The following is a 13,002-nucleotide window of genomic DNA, read 5'->3' as shown; positions in this document are numbered from 1 at the left end:
GCCAATGTAAAGAGGAAAATGTGATCAATTACATCAGTGGCTTTCAAACTTTCTTGTATTCAAAAGTAAGCATATTGTACTTGCTTTGGCAGCACATATACTCAAATTGGAATGATATGGAGATTAGCGTGGCCCCTGAGCAAGGATGACATGCAAATTTATGAAGCATTTCACGTTTCTATACAGATCCATTAAAAAGACTAAAAAGGAAGCATAGGGAATTCCCTAGCAATCCAGCGGTTAGGACTCTGCACTTTTGCTGCGGAGGGCCCGGGTTCAATGCCTGGTTGGGGAACTAGGATCCCACAAGCCTTGCTGCATGGCCAAAAAATAAATAAATAAAAAGGCAAGCATATATAGAATCACCATATGGAAAACAGAGGCGAAAAATCCCAGGCTCTGTTGAAGAGCTCATATTTTCCATTTTTAACCCATCCACCTGGAATCACCCTTGTTGCCCTGGCTTATAAATGAGACAGCAACCCCAGTTTGGCCTGAAAAGTCCAAGGTAATAAATGGCTAGATGACTGTTTTTCATACTGTCTCTGGAATGGATAAATGTGTCAGAATTAAAAGACAGCTTATGCTTTAGCATCAGAGGGGAAAAGTGAAGTAAAGCTGTGTTGTCACCTGCCTGGTAGTGAATAAACACCAGAGATCGAAAAAAAGAAAAAAATCTCAGCCTCGTGGCTTGCACCTTTCTCCTGCAGGTACTTGTAAAGGGTCTTGAAGGAGCACCCAGAGCTCTGCAGAGTCAAGCTTGAAAGTCATGGATTTCAAAGTGCTTCACTGTGTTTGTGATTCTCAAAGCCTATAAGATAGAAACCAACAGAACTACTTGAACAAATCAGAACGCTTCCTGATATTGATACAGGAGAGAGGGGAACTTTTGAGAGTGAAATGGGCACTATTAATAATAAAGCATGTTTGGGGTTAGCAGATGTGAACTAGTATATAGAGAATGGATAAACAACAAGGTCCTACTGTGTAGTACAGGAACTATGTTCAATATCCTGTAATAAACCATAATGGAAAAGAATATGAAAAAGTATATATATGTATAACTGAGTCACTTTGCTGTACACCAGAAACTAACACAAATTGTAAATCAGTTATATTTCAATAAAAAAAACAAAAAATCAAATCAAATAGAGCATAAACCAGGATTGTTCCAGGCAAACTGGGACAGATGGCCACCCTGCCTAAACAGGATGATTTAGATACGTCCTGAGGACAAAAGACGTGTGAAATTCAAGCAAGTAATCACACGGGAGGCGGTAACAGACATCCATGAGTAGACCAGGGGCTGTGAGCGATCCTTCTTAAAATGATAAAATCATCAGTATAACAATTCGTGGTGTGGTTCGGGGCAGCCCATCCACATTTCTCACAAGACTCCAGTCAGCCCTCTTGCCTACGTCTCTGGTTGTTATGCAACGTCATCGTCCTAAAAAAGGGTCTCCCCAAACCAGGTGGGCTGACATGATGGATTCCTAACATGCACATCGAGAGCGCTTTCCCTTGATGTCTGCAGATTCTTATCTCTTACTCTGCTGGAATCTCTAGAACATATGCCAGGGACCTCTTTGGCAATCTGCTTAAGTCTAAGGACATCTTCTCAGGAAAATGCTTCTATATAAACAAAAACGCTTATAATGCACATAGGGTGCTGGGAAACTGAATACTGATAAGAAACAATTTAATGTCTTATTTCTTACTGATAAGAAAAAAATTTACCTCACATTATTCACAAAAATTAACTCCGAATGGATCACAGCCCTAAATGGAAAGCCTAGAACCATAAACCTTCCAGAAGACAACATAGGGAGAAAATCATTGCAACTTTGCAGTAGTCAAACATTTCTCAGAACACTGAAAGTACAAACCATGAACATTGGTAAACTGAGCTTTGTCAAAATATAAAACTTTTGTTCTTCAAAAGACAAAACTGAGAAAATAAAGAGCAAGCTATAGACTAGAATATAATACTTCTATCATACAGATATAAAAAATATAAGGGATATATAACGATACACGAAGAACCTTAACAACTCAATAACTTTTGCAAAACAAATAACTCAATTAAAAACTGGGAAAACTTTAGAACCAACACTTCATAGGAGAAGATATACAAATTGCCAATAGGCACAAAAATAGATGCTCAACATCATCAATCATCACGGAAATGTACATTAAAATATAATGATGGGCTTCCCTGGTGGCGCAGTGGTTGAGAGTCTGCCTGCCGATGCAGGGGACATGGGTTTGTGCCCCGGTCCGGGAAGATCCCACATGCCGCGGAGCGGCTGGGCCCGTGAGCCATGGCCACTGAGGCTGCACGTCCGGAGCCTGTGCTCCACAACAGGAGACGCCACAACAGTGAGAGACCCGCGTACCGCAAAAAAAAAAAAAAAAAAAAAAAAAAAAAAATATATATATATATATATATATATATATATATAAAGAAATACCACTACGTATCCATTAGATTGGCTAAAATTAAAAAGACTGACTGTACCAAGTGCTGACAAGGATATGGGGCAGCTAAACTCTCATACACTGCTGGTTGGGATGTAAAATGGTGCAACCGCTTTGGAAAACAATTTGGCAGTTTCTCAAAAAGTTAAACATCCCCCCACCATATGACCCAGCCATCTGACACCCAAGAGAAAGGAAAACACAAATCCACGCAAAGAACTGTATATGAATGTTAATAGTAAGTCTATTTGTAACTGCAAAGAATTGGAAACAGTGAAACTATCCATTAGCAGGTAAATGAATAAACAGATTGTGGTATATCCATGCAATGGATTACTACTCAGCAATAAAAGAACGTATGATACACATACAACGTAGATGAATATCAAAATCTTTATGTTGAGTGAAAATGCCAGAAGCCTCACTCTCCCCAAAAAGACCCAACACATGATTCTAATTATATAAATTTCTCAAAAATGCAAACTAATTTACAGTGACAGAAAGCAAAGCAATTGTCACCTGTGGGTGGGTGTGGAGGGAAGGATGGATTACAGAGGGGCTCAGAGAAACTGCTGGGGATGTGATGGAAAAGTCCAGTGTGTGAATTGTGTTGATGGTTTCATGGTGTGTATATATATATATATATATATATATATATATATATATATATATGTATGTATGTGTTTCAAAAATGATAACATTTAACCCTTAAAATATTTCCAGTTTATTATACTTCAATTATACCTCAATAAAAATATTGAAATATTATGATGGAGTCATGTGAGATCCTTTATTAGTACATTAAATAGTGAGATCTAGCAGCAGGCCTATAAGTTCCGTAATGTTGAAGTAATGCTGAATATAAAGATATTTCAAGGTGTTTGCAACAGCCGTAATGTGATATGGAAATACCTGTGATTTCTACTGGCAACAGAGTCAAGGTCCTGCTCATATACTATGGTTTACTGCCACATTCACATCTGAAGGGAATGCTAAATTTCACTTAGAAGTTGGTGAAAATAAAGGTACATTTTTTACATCCAACTTTACAGACCCCCTGAATTCTATCCACACACCCCAAGTTAAGAAGTCTAGTTGGAAACAGCCTCAGCTACCTGAGGGTAATAATCTCCCTAGAAGATACGAATCTTTAAACCCCAGGAACATTTAGAGTTAACTATAGAAATAGCCTAAATGGGAAAGCAATTTTATCAGGAAGCATATTTTAAATGAGATAAGATTCAGAAATAAATGTGGAAATACTCAACAAGGTCAAAATCATCACATTAATATGTTTTGTTAAGAAGGAAAGTGTTCATATTTAGTAACTTACATACTTTAAAAGACTTAGACCTTTCAGAGTAGCATATTGGTCAGACTTGTTAATTATCATTTTGAATGTAACTGAAGCATTGCTTAAATGTGCAATTTTTACCTCAATGTCTAAGTCTTTTTTAATTTTATTTTTTATACAGCAGGTTCTTATTAGTTATCTATTTTATACATATTAGTGTATACATGTCAATCCCAATCTCCCAGTTCATCCCACTACCACTGCCCCCACCAAAGTCTTACTAAGTTTATATGCAATCATTTAGGACACTTAAGAGAATTTAAGATTTACTATATGTGACCTGATTGATTTATAAGATTGATTGAGAAGTAGAAACATTGAATAATTAAAGTACTTGCAAAGAAAATCCAGATTATCAAATTTAGAAATGCAGTTTCAAGTGGCTTAAGGCATTTACTTAGCTAAGTTTATAAGTGGGATCAAACATTAATCCATGACTTCCTTACAAACAACGGCTGAATTTGTTACTGTGCTCTTAGAAATGGAACAATAGATTTCAAAAAGGAAACTTAAAAACCCAAGGGGGAGAAGCTAGGTTTGGTAAATGGTAACTTTAGTAATTGAAAATTATTTCCTAGAACTTGTGTACAGCTTATTCTGTACACAAAAACCACTCAGACACATGTATAGCAGTATGGATGATTGAAAATGGAATGAGCCACAGGAAATCCAGGATCCTTCTCTCATCCCATGTTTAGTTTTGACCTAAGCGTCCCCCCGTCCCCTTATTTGGGCCTCTGCCATTAAGAAATTAGCCACAAACACAAGAAAATTCTTTTTAGTGACCTAAGGAGAAGAAAGGTCATTCGTTACACTTGGATTAGGAAAAAATTTAAAATAGTGAACCACTTAATTTTTCAGAACAGTGGAATCTAAACAATAGCTACACTGGTGAACAAATGCGGATTCATTGCCAAAACCCCAGTTGGTTTGGACAGCATTTCTTCCTGGTTGCTTCAACAGAGCTGAATCGCTTGGCCTTCTCTCTCCAACAGTGTAGAAAAATCCCAAGGGGAATAAAATAGTTGTACTATAAGCATTTTTAACAATCTGCAACATTAATGGCAGTTAAATACCTATATACAAACTTCCCTCCTCATAGAATTACTGGGAAGATCAAATAAAATAATCTTTTTATAATCCCCCCAGTTGGAATGATGACTTTTTACCAGATAATTATCTTTCAGCATTTAGTAATTGCATTATTTAGGTTATCAGTTTGGCTGCTGTGACAGAAAGACATTCCCCAAAAGTGGCTTTTATCTGATGCACTTTCCTTTTTCCCCCTTAAAAGTCTGGGTTGGTAGTTGATGGCTGGTTTGGAGGCTCCACAATCATCTGGGACCCAGGGTCCTTCTGTTTTGTTGCTCTGCCGTCAACTAGTGGCTTCCATTTCATAGTCCAAGATGGCTGCCCTAACTCCAGTAATCACATCTGCATTCCAGCCCGCAGGAAGGGGGAAAAGAGCTGTAGGGCTCACTCTTTCCTCCTAAAGGATCTGCCCAGAAATTGAACGCATCACCTCAATCACGTTCTACTGACCAGAATTTAGTGCTCTGACTGTGTCTAGCTGCATGGGAGTTTGGGAAATGTGGATTTTATTTTTATTTAGGCAGACAGACAGTGCCAAGTTAAATACAGTTGATCCTTGAACAATGCGGGGGTTAGACGTGCCGACCGACCTGCAGTCAAAAATCTGAGTATAACTTTACAGTGGGTCCTCTGTATCTGTGGTTCCACATCTGTAGATCCAACCAACTGCTGATTGTGTAGTACTATACTATGTATTTATTGAAAAAATCCGTGTATATAAAAATCCATGTTGCTCAAGTGTCAGCTGTATTCTATTCCTAAGGTAGGAAGGGAGAATACATACTGAGTCTCTGCCACATTCAACACTAAACTCTACAGGTTATTGGGTTTTGTGTGCATAATGATTTCTCTTGTGAAATATTCCTTGTAAGTTCACATTGGTGTGACCACTGAAGAGAGAAATTTGGGAATACCAATTAAAATGTAAAGAGTAACCCAGGAACTCTATAATCCAACTCCTCTCTAGAGAAACAGGTAAAGTAGCCTACAGTGAGCATATACAAGAAGATTTCATCAAATCTTGTTTCTAAGAGTAAGCAGATGGAGGGACTTCCCTGGTGGTCCAGTGGTTAAGACTCTGGGCTTCCAATGCAGGGGGCGTAGGTTCGATCCCTGGTTGGAGAACTAAGATCCCACATGCCATGCGGTGCTGCCAAAAAAAAAAAAAAAAAGAGTAAGCAGATGGAAACAAAAGACAACTAAAGAGAAATGGATAAGTGCCCTGGTGTATCCATATTTGACAGTATTTAAAAAGGAGGTGAATCTATATGTGCGGGAAATGTAATTTGTAGGATGTCATAAACAGTATGACAGTGTTTAAGTATTATAAAAAGAATAAACAGAAGATAAACAAAACTGACAAACCTTTAGGCAGACTTACCAAGAAAAAAGAGAGAGAGGGCTCAAATAAATAAAATCAGTAATGATAAATGTACACCTGATACCACAGAAACACAAAAGATCATAGGAGACTATTATGAACAATCATAGGAGACCATGATGCCAACCAATTGAACAACCTAGAAGAAATGGATAAATTCCTAGAAACATACAACCTACCAAGACTGAATCACGATGAAATAGAAAATCTGAACAGACTGACTGCTAACAAGGAGATTGAAACTATAATCAAAAACCTCTGAACAAACAAAAGTCAAGGACCAGATGGTGAATTCCACTGAACAGTCAAAGAAGAATTAATACCAATCCTCCTCAAACTCTTCCAAAATATAGAAGAGGAGAGAACTCTTCCAAACACATTTTAAGAGTCCAGCATTACCCTGATACCAAAACCAGACAAGGATGCTACAGAAAAAGAAATTTACAGGCCAATATTCCTGATGAAGTTAGATGTGAAATCTTCAACAAAATATTAGCAAACGGAATCCAACAATACATTAAAAGCATCATATGCCATGATCAAGTGGGATTTTTTCCAGGGATGCAAGGATGGTTTAACACCTACAAATCAGTCAATGTGATACACCACATTAACAAAATAAAGGATAAAAATCATACGATCACTCAGTAGATGCAAAAAAGCATTTGACAAAATTCAACATCCATTTATGATTAAAAGAAACCTCTCAACACTGTGGATATAGAGGAAATGTAATTCAACATGATAAAGGCCATACATATGTGACAAGCCCACAGCTAACATTATTCTCAGTGGTGAAAAGGTGAAAGCTATCTCTTTAAAATCGGAACAAGACAAGGATGCCCACTTTCACCAATTTTATCCAATATAGTATTGGAGGTCATAGCCAAAGCAATTAGGCATAGATCAATAGAAGAGAATATAGAAAGCCCAGAAATAAACCCATGCATATATGATCAGTTAATTTACAACAAAGGAGACAAGAATATACAATGGGGAAAGGTTCGTCTCTTTGATAAATGGTGTTGGGAAAATTGCACAGCCACATGCAAAGCAAATGAAACTGTACTCCTACTGAAAAGGCAACATACTGAATGGGAGAAAAATAATTGTAAATCATATATCTAATAACCAAAATATATAAAGAACACATATAACTCAATAGCAAAAATCAAACAATTTGATTAAAAAATGGAAAGAAGATCTGAACAGACATTTTTGCAAAGAAGACATCAGATGGCCAACAGGCACATGAAAAGATAGATGCTCAACATCAGTAATCATCAGAGAAATGCAAATCAGAACGAAATGAGATCTCACCTCATCCGTGCTAGAATGGCTATCATCAAAAAGACAAGAAACAACAAGTGTTGGTGAAGATGTAGAGAAAAGGGAGGGAACCCTTGCGCACTGTTGGTGGGAATGTAAATTGGTGCAAGCACTATGGAAAACAGTTTGTTGGTTCCTCAAAAAATTAAAAACAGAGCAACCGTATGATCCAGCAATTCCACTTCTGGATTTTTATCTGAAGGAAATGAAAACATTTGAAAAGATATATGCACTCCCATGTTTGTTGCAGCATGATTTACAGTAGCCAAGGTATGGAAACAACCTAAGTGTTCATTGATGGGTGAATGGATAAAGAAATTGTGATATACGTATATATACAGTGGAATATTATTCAGCCATAAAAAGAAGAAAATTCTGCCATTTGTAACAACATGGATGGACCTCAATGGCATTATGCTAAGTGAAATAAGCCAGATAGAGAAAGACAAATACTGTATCATCTCTCTAACATGGACTCTAAAAACAAAACAAACAAACAAACAAAACCCCAAAGAAAACCCAAGCTCATAGATACAGAGAACAGATTGATGGTTGCAAGAGGCGGGTGCTGGGGATGCGGGTAGGTGGGAGAAATGGGTGAACTGTCTTTTTTTTTTTAATTTAAATAAATTGAATTTTAAAAGTCACAGCATTATCAACCAAGTGATAGGTATGGGGGTGAAGTGGTGGTTGGGAATTGTGGGAAAAAATAAACAGTTAAATCCCAAAGATCTAACAAGTGATGATAAAGGAACTGACTTATTATTATTATTATTATTTTGTATGGGGAGAGGGAGTGAATCAGAGGAATGAAGAGAGCCATAGTCCATGGATAGGCCACACCTAGGGCATGGTAAACTACTCTAGGTAAACCTAAATTAGGTAATGAGAATTCTGCGGAAGCTGGAAATCTAATCAGAAGTTACTAGGTGAACCAGAAATATCCAGAAATTTTTAAAAAGAGAGAGAGAAAGAATCTTGCGGAATGGTACTAAATCTTGGATGGGCATTTAATATAATTTCAATAGAATTTTGGGGTCAGGGTGACCTTGCTTAGTTGAGTGTGCTGAAGTCTGTCATCCTTAACTCTTGTGACACCCAGTTATTGTAATAAACATTTTTGCAGTCACAGCTTTGTCTTCTATTTCTTTTAAGGAACTGACCAATTATTAACCCTCTGCAACCATCTCTGTAACCAAGAGTTGCAACATGAAAATACTGACCTCCTTTCTAACTAAGACGGGATAACAGGGACCAGAGTTACCCTCCTGCTTTAAACAGTCAAACACCTAGACAAAACGGAATGACAAGCGTTTAAAAGACACTGGAGGTCAGATAACGAAGAACTATATTCCTTAATAGATGGGAAACAAGGTGAGCCCTACCATTGTCCCAGCTCACTACCTTGAGAGAGTTTCCAGAACAGGGAGGGAAAACACAGGCAGAGCCCAGCTGACTCCTTGAGTTGAAAGGCAGAAATGAGATTCCAGGAAGACCAATGCAAAAAAGTAAAAGAAAGAAAAAAGAAAAAAACAAAAAGAATATGTGTGAATACACAAGTACTTATAAATATCCAGAGAACTGTCCAGAAGAATTTGTATATTAGAAAGATCTGGAAAGATTTACATCTTAAAAAAGAAAACACGTATATATTTTAAAATATAATGTATATTTTAAAAGAAAGCAATGACATAGTATTTCAATATGTAATGTATATACTATATATTGTAACATACATAAAACATATAATATATAATACCATATATTATAATACACTATATGATATACTATAATATGGTATTACATATTACAGAACATGCTATTATTGATAAAATGCCAGTTGTTTGCAGAATGTCTCTCATTTAGATTAATCTGGTGTTGTCTCATGATTAGATTCAGGTTATGTATCTTTGGCAAGAATACCACAGAATGATGACGTGTTCTTCAGAGCACACATTTTCTTTTTTTTTTCCACATCTTTATCGGAGTATAATTGCTTTACAACGGTGTGTTAGTTTTTGCTTTATAACAAAGTGAATCAGCTATACATATACATATGTCCCCATATCTCCTGCCTCTTGCATCTCCCTCCCACCCTCCCAGCACCGAGCTGATCTCCCTGTGCTATGCGGCTGCTTCCCACTAGCTATCTATTTTACATTTGGTAGTGTATATATGTCCATGCCACTCCCTCACTTCATCCCAGCTTACCCTTCCCCCTCCCAGTGTCCTCAAGTCCATTCTCTACGTCTGCGTCTTTATTCCTGTCCTGCCCCTAGGTTCTTCAGAACCTTTTATTTTTTTAGATTCCATATATATGTGTTACGATACGGTATTCGTTTTTCTCTTTCTGACTTACTTCACTCTGTATGACAGTCTCTAGGTCCATCCACCTCACTACAAATAACTCAATTTCATTTCTTTTTATGGCTGAGTAATATTCCATTGTATATATGTGCCACATCTTCTTTATCCATTCATCTGTCGATGGACACTTAGGTTGCTTCCATATCCTGGATATTGTAAATAGAGCTGCAATGAACATTGTGGTACATGACTCTTTTTGAATTATGGTTTTCTCAGGGTATATGCCCAGTAGTGGGATCATAACACACATTTTCAATTTGTCTGGTGATATTAACTCTGATGCTTAATTAAAGTGGTATCTTCCAGGCTTCTCCACTGTCCAGTTACTCTTTTTTTCCTTTGTAATTAATAGGTATTTTGTGGGGATAAACTTTGAGACTATGTACATATTCTGTTTCTCATCAAACTTTCAATGCATGAACTTATTTATTCATACTCTTTTCTTTGATGGCTATCATCTGTTACTATCTATTTATTTTCATGACCAGACTGTCTCCGATGCGGCCAGTGGGAGCCTCTTCATTCTGGCTTCTGTGTCCATGTGACATGTCCCCATCATTCTTTGAGTACTTCCTTCCCTTCTGGCACAAGATGCTCAGGTTCATCTTCTACTTGTCTTGATCCAGTCCTGGAATTAGCCATTTCTCGAAAAATCTTCGGTTCCTTATAGTGGAAAATAATTTTTAGAAACCAACATCTGGGCGCTAAGTGTGTCCATTACTACTGTTGTGTCTCACTTTCAGGCCCCCTCAGTAGCCAGAGCTATATACACATATACAGACAGACTCGTATACACACAGATGCATGTACATATATATGTATACATACAGATGCATATACACATACCGATATATCAATATTTAGGAGTGTGATAAGCTGATTCCATAATTCATCTGACAAAAGAGGAAACGTGTGACAAAAACATCTTAAAAATGAGTAACAAATTGCCTGACCAGATATCAGAACAGATAAAGGATTTGGCATAAAGACACAAACAGATCAATGTAATAGAATATGGAGTCTAGGAACAAACACATATTAATGCAAATTTGTTTTGCTCAGTGGGGAAAGTATGGATCACTCAATGCTGTTGGAACGATCAGTTTTCCATTGGGAAAAGCTAATTCTTACCTCTCGTCAGTCATTAAAACAAATTCCATGTGTAATAAAATAAAATACATATTAAAAAATAAGAAAGATATTAGAAAAATAACATGGCACTACTTCTGCAACATTACGGCAGGGAGGCCTTCCTTGAGCAAAATCAAACAACAACAACTAAAACAAAACAAAATAAACAAAAAGGCAAAAGCTATAATGAAGAAGATTGATGAATTTGACTACAAAAAGTTTAAAACTTTGTATAGCAAAAGAGATCAACTTAAAAGACAAGGGACAGTTTAGAAGAAAGATTTGCTAAATATAAAACAGAATACATTTATCAAGAGTTCCTACAAATCAGTAAGAAAAAAACAAACAACCCAGCAGACTAGTGAATAAAGAGTATGAATATGCAGTTAATAAGCCACAAAGTGGAAATGGCCAATAAGCACTTTAAAAGATGCTCAACCTCATTAAAAGTCAGGACTACCCAAAATAAAACACACTGAAATATCCTTTTGTACCTGCAGGTTGGTAAACACACAAAAAGATGAATAATAACCAGTTTGGCTACAGTCGTAAGCAAATGGATATGCTCATAAAGTATTGGGATATGTATATATTATTCAGCCTTTATAGAGGAAAATTCAACAATAATAATATATGTATGTATATATTTATATATACTTTAAAATTTATGTATTTATATTCTTTTGTTTTAAATTTTTATATATTCATATAAATTTAAGGTGTGCATATCTTTTAGCTCAGAAAGTCAACTTCTATTTATCTATCTTAGAAAAAGAATCATGTAGGGGCACAGGAAAGCATATACAAGGATCTTCATCAAAGTATTATAATAGCAAAAAATTGGAAAGCAGTTAAACCGATAGGGAATTGGTTAAATAAATTAGAGTATAGAAATTATATGCAGCAGTTAAAAAGAATGAAGTAGAGGTGTATGTTCATAAACACATAACAGGATATATTATTAAGTGAAAGGGAATTACAAAACAAATATGTAAAATATGGTCTCATTTATGTAAAAATAAAAATCCCACAATACACAACTCTCTTTCTCCTCTCTCTCTTTTGCTCCCTCCCTCCTCTGTCTCCCCCAACATATACTCTGAAAATGTACATATAAAGCTAATACCAGTGGTTCCTTAAAGGGAAGGGGATTGGTTTTAGAGGAAGGGTAGAAGATGGGTCAAGGGAAACTTCACTTTATTTGTATTCTTTTTGAAATGATTTTTAAAATGATGATAATGTATTAGTGTATTATTGGGGTAATTAAAAATAAATTGTAAAATGATCATTTCAAAAAGAGAAATTATTTTAGGTTAAAATAATAATCTATGCTAATCACATAGCACAGACTTGGTACATAATAAAATGCTAGCTATCATTATTCTATCTTGAGGTATGTGATTTTTGGACAAAATCCATTTCCCAGGAGGCAGGATTCCTGGTTCCTGGCTTTATCACTGCTCCCATTTCTGATTCCAGGGGCTCCTCTGAAAAATGAAAGGGTTGGACTACAGTCTTTCTCAGCATTAAAGAAGTTCTATAATTAGACACATTTGCAAAAGTCCTCATAAATGAATTCTGTATTAGTTTTCTATTGCTGTGCAGCCAATTATCATAAACTAAGCGGCTTAAAACAACACGCATTTACTAGCTCACAGTTTCTGTGGGTCAGGAGTCCAGGCACAGCTTCACTTGGTCCTCTGCCCAATGTCTCACCAGGCCACAGTCAGGGTCTAGCCAGGCTACGTTTTCACCTGGAGGCTTAACAACTCGGGAAGGACCTACTCCCAATCTCATTCAAGTTGGTGGCACAATTCATTTCCTTGTGGCTGAAATGACTGAGGGCCCAGCTCCTGAAAGGCCATCAGCT

At 36.6% G+C, this 13,002-nt stretch overlaps 1 non-coding gene across 1 annotated transcript; it reads left to right on the top strand.

Moving 5' to 3' along the window:
• The first annotated feature begins 76 nt into the window (after positions 1–76).
• Positions 77–180, top strand: LOC115803399 (U6 spliceosomal RNA). Its single transcript, XR_004024133.1, has one exon. It is a non-coding gene; the product is annotated as a U6 spliceosomal RNA (small nuclear RNA).
• The last annotated feature ends 12,822 nt before the right edge of the window (positions 181–13,002 follow it).

This window comes from Delphinapterus leucas, chromosome 15 (assembly GCF_059928025.1).
Source record: "Delphinapterus leucas isolate spDelLeu-1000000601 "Yukka" chromosome 15, BTC_Dleu_Yukka2, whole genome shotgun sequence".
Taxonomy (NCBI): domain Eukaryota; kingdom Metazoa; phylum Chordata; class Mammalia; order Artiodactyla; family Monodontidae; genus Delphinapterus; species Delphinapterus leucas.
Note: the sequence above shows the minus strand (reverse complement) of the source record. Positions and strands in the feature narration are given on the sequence as shown.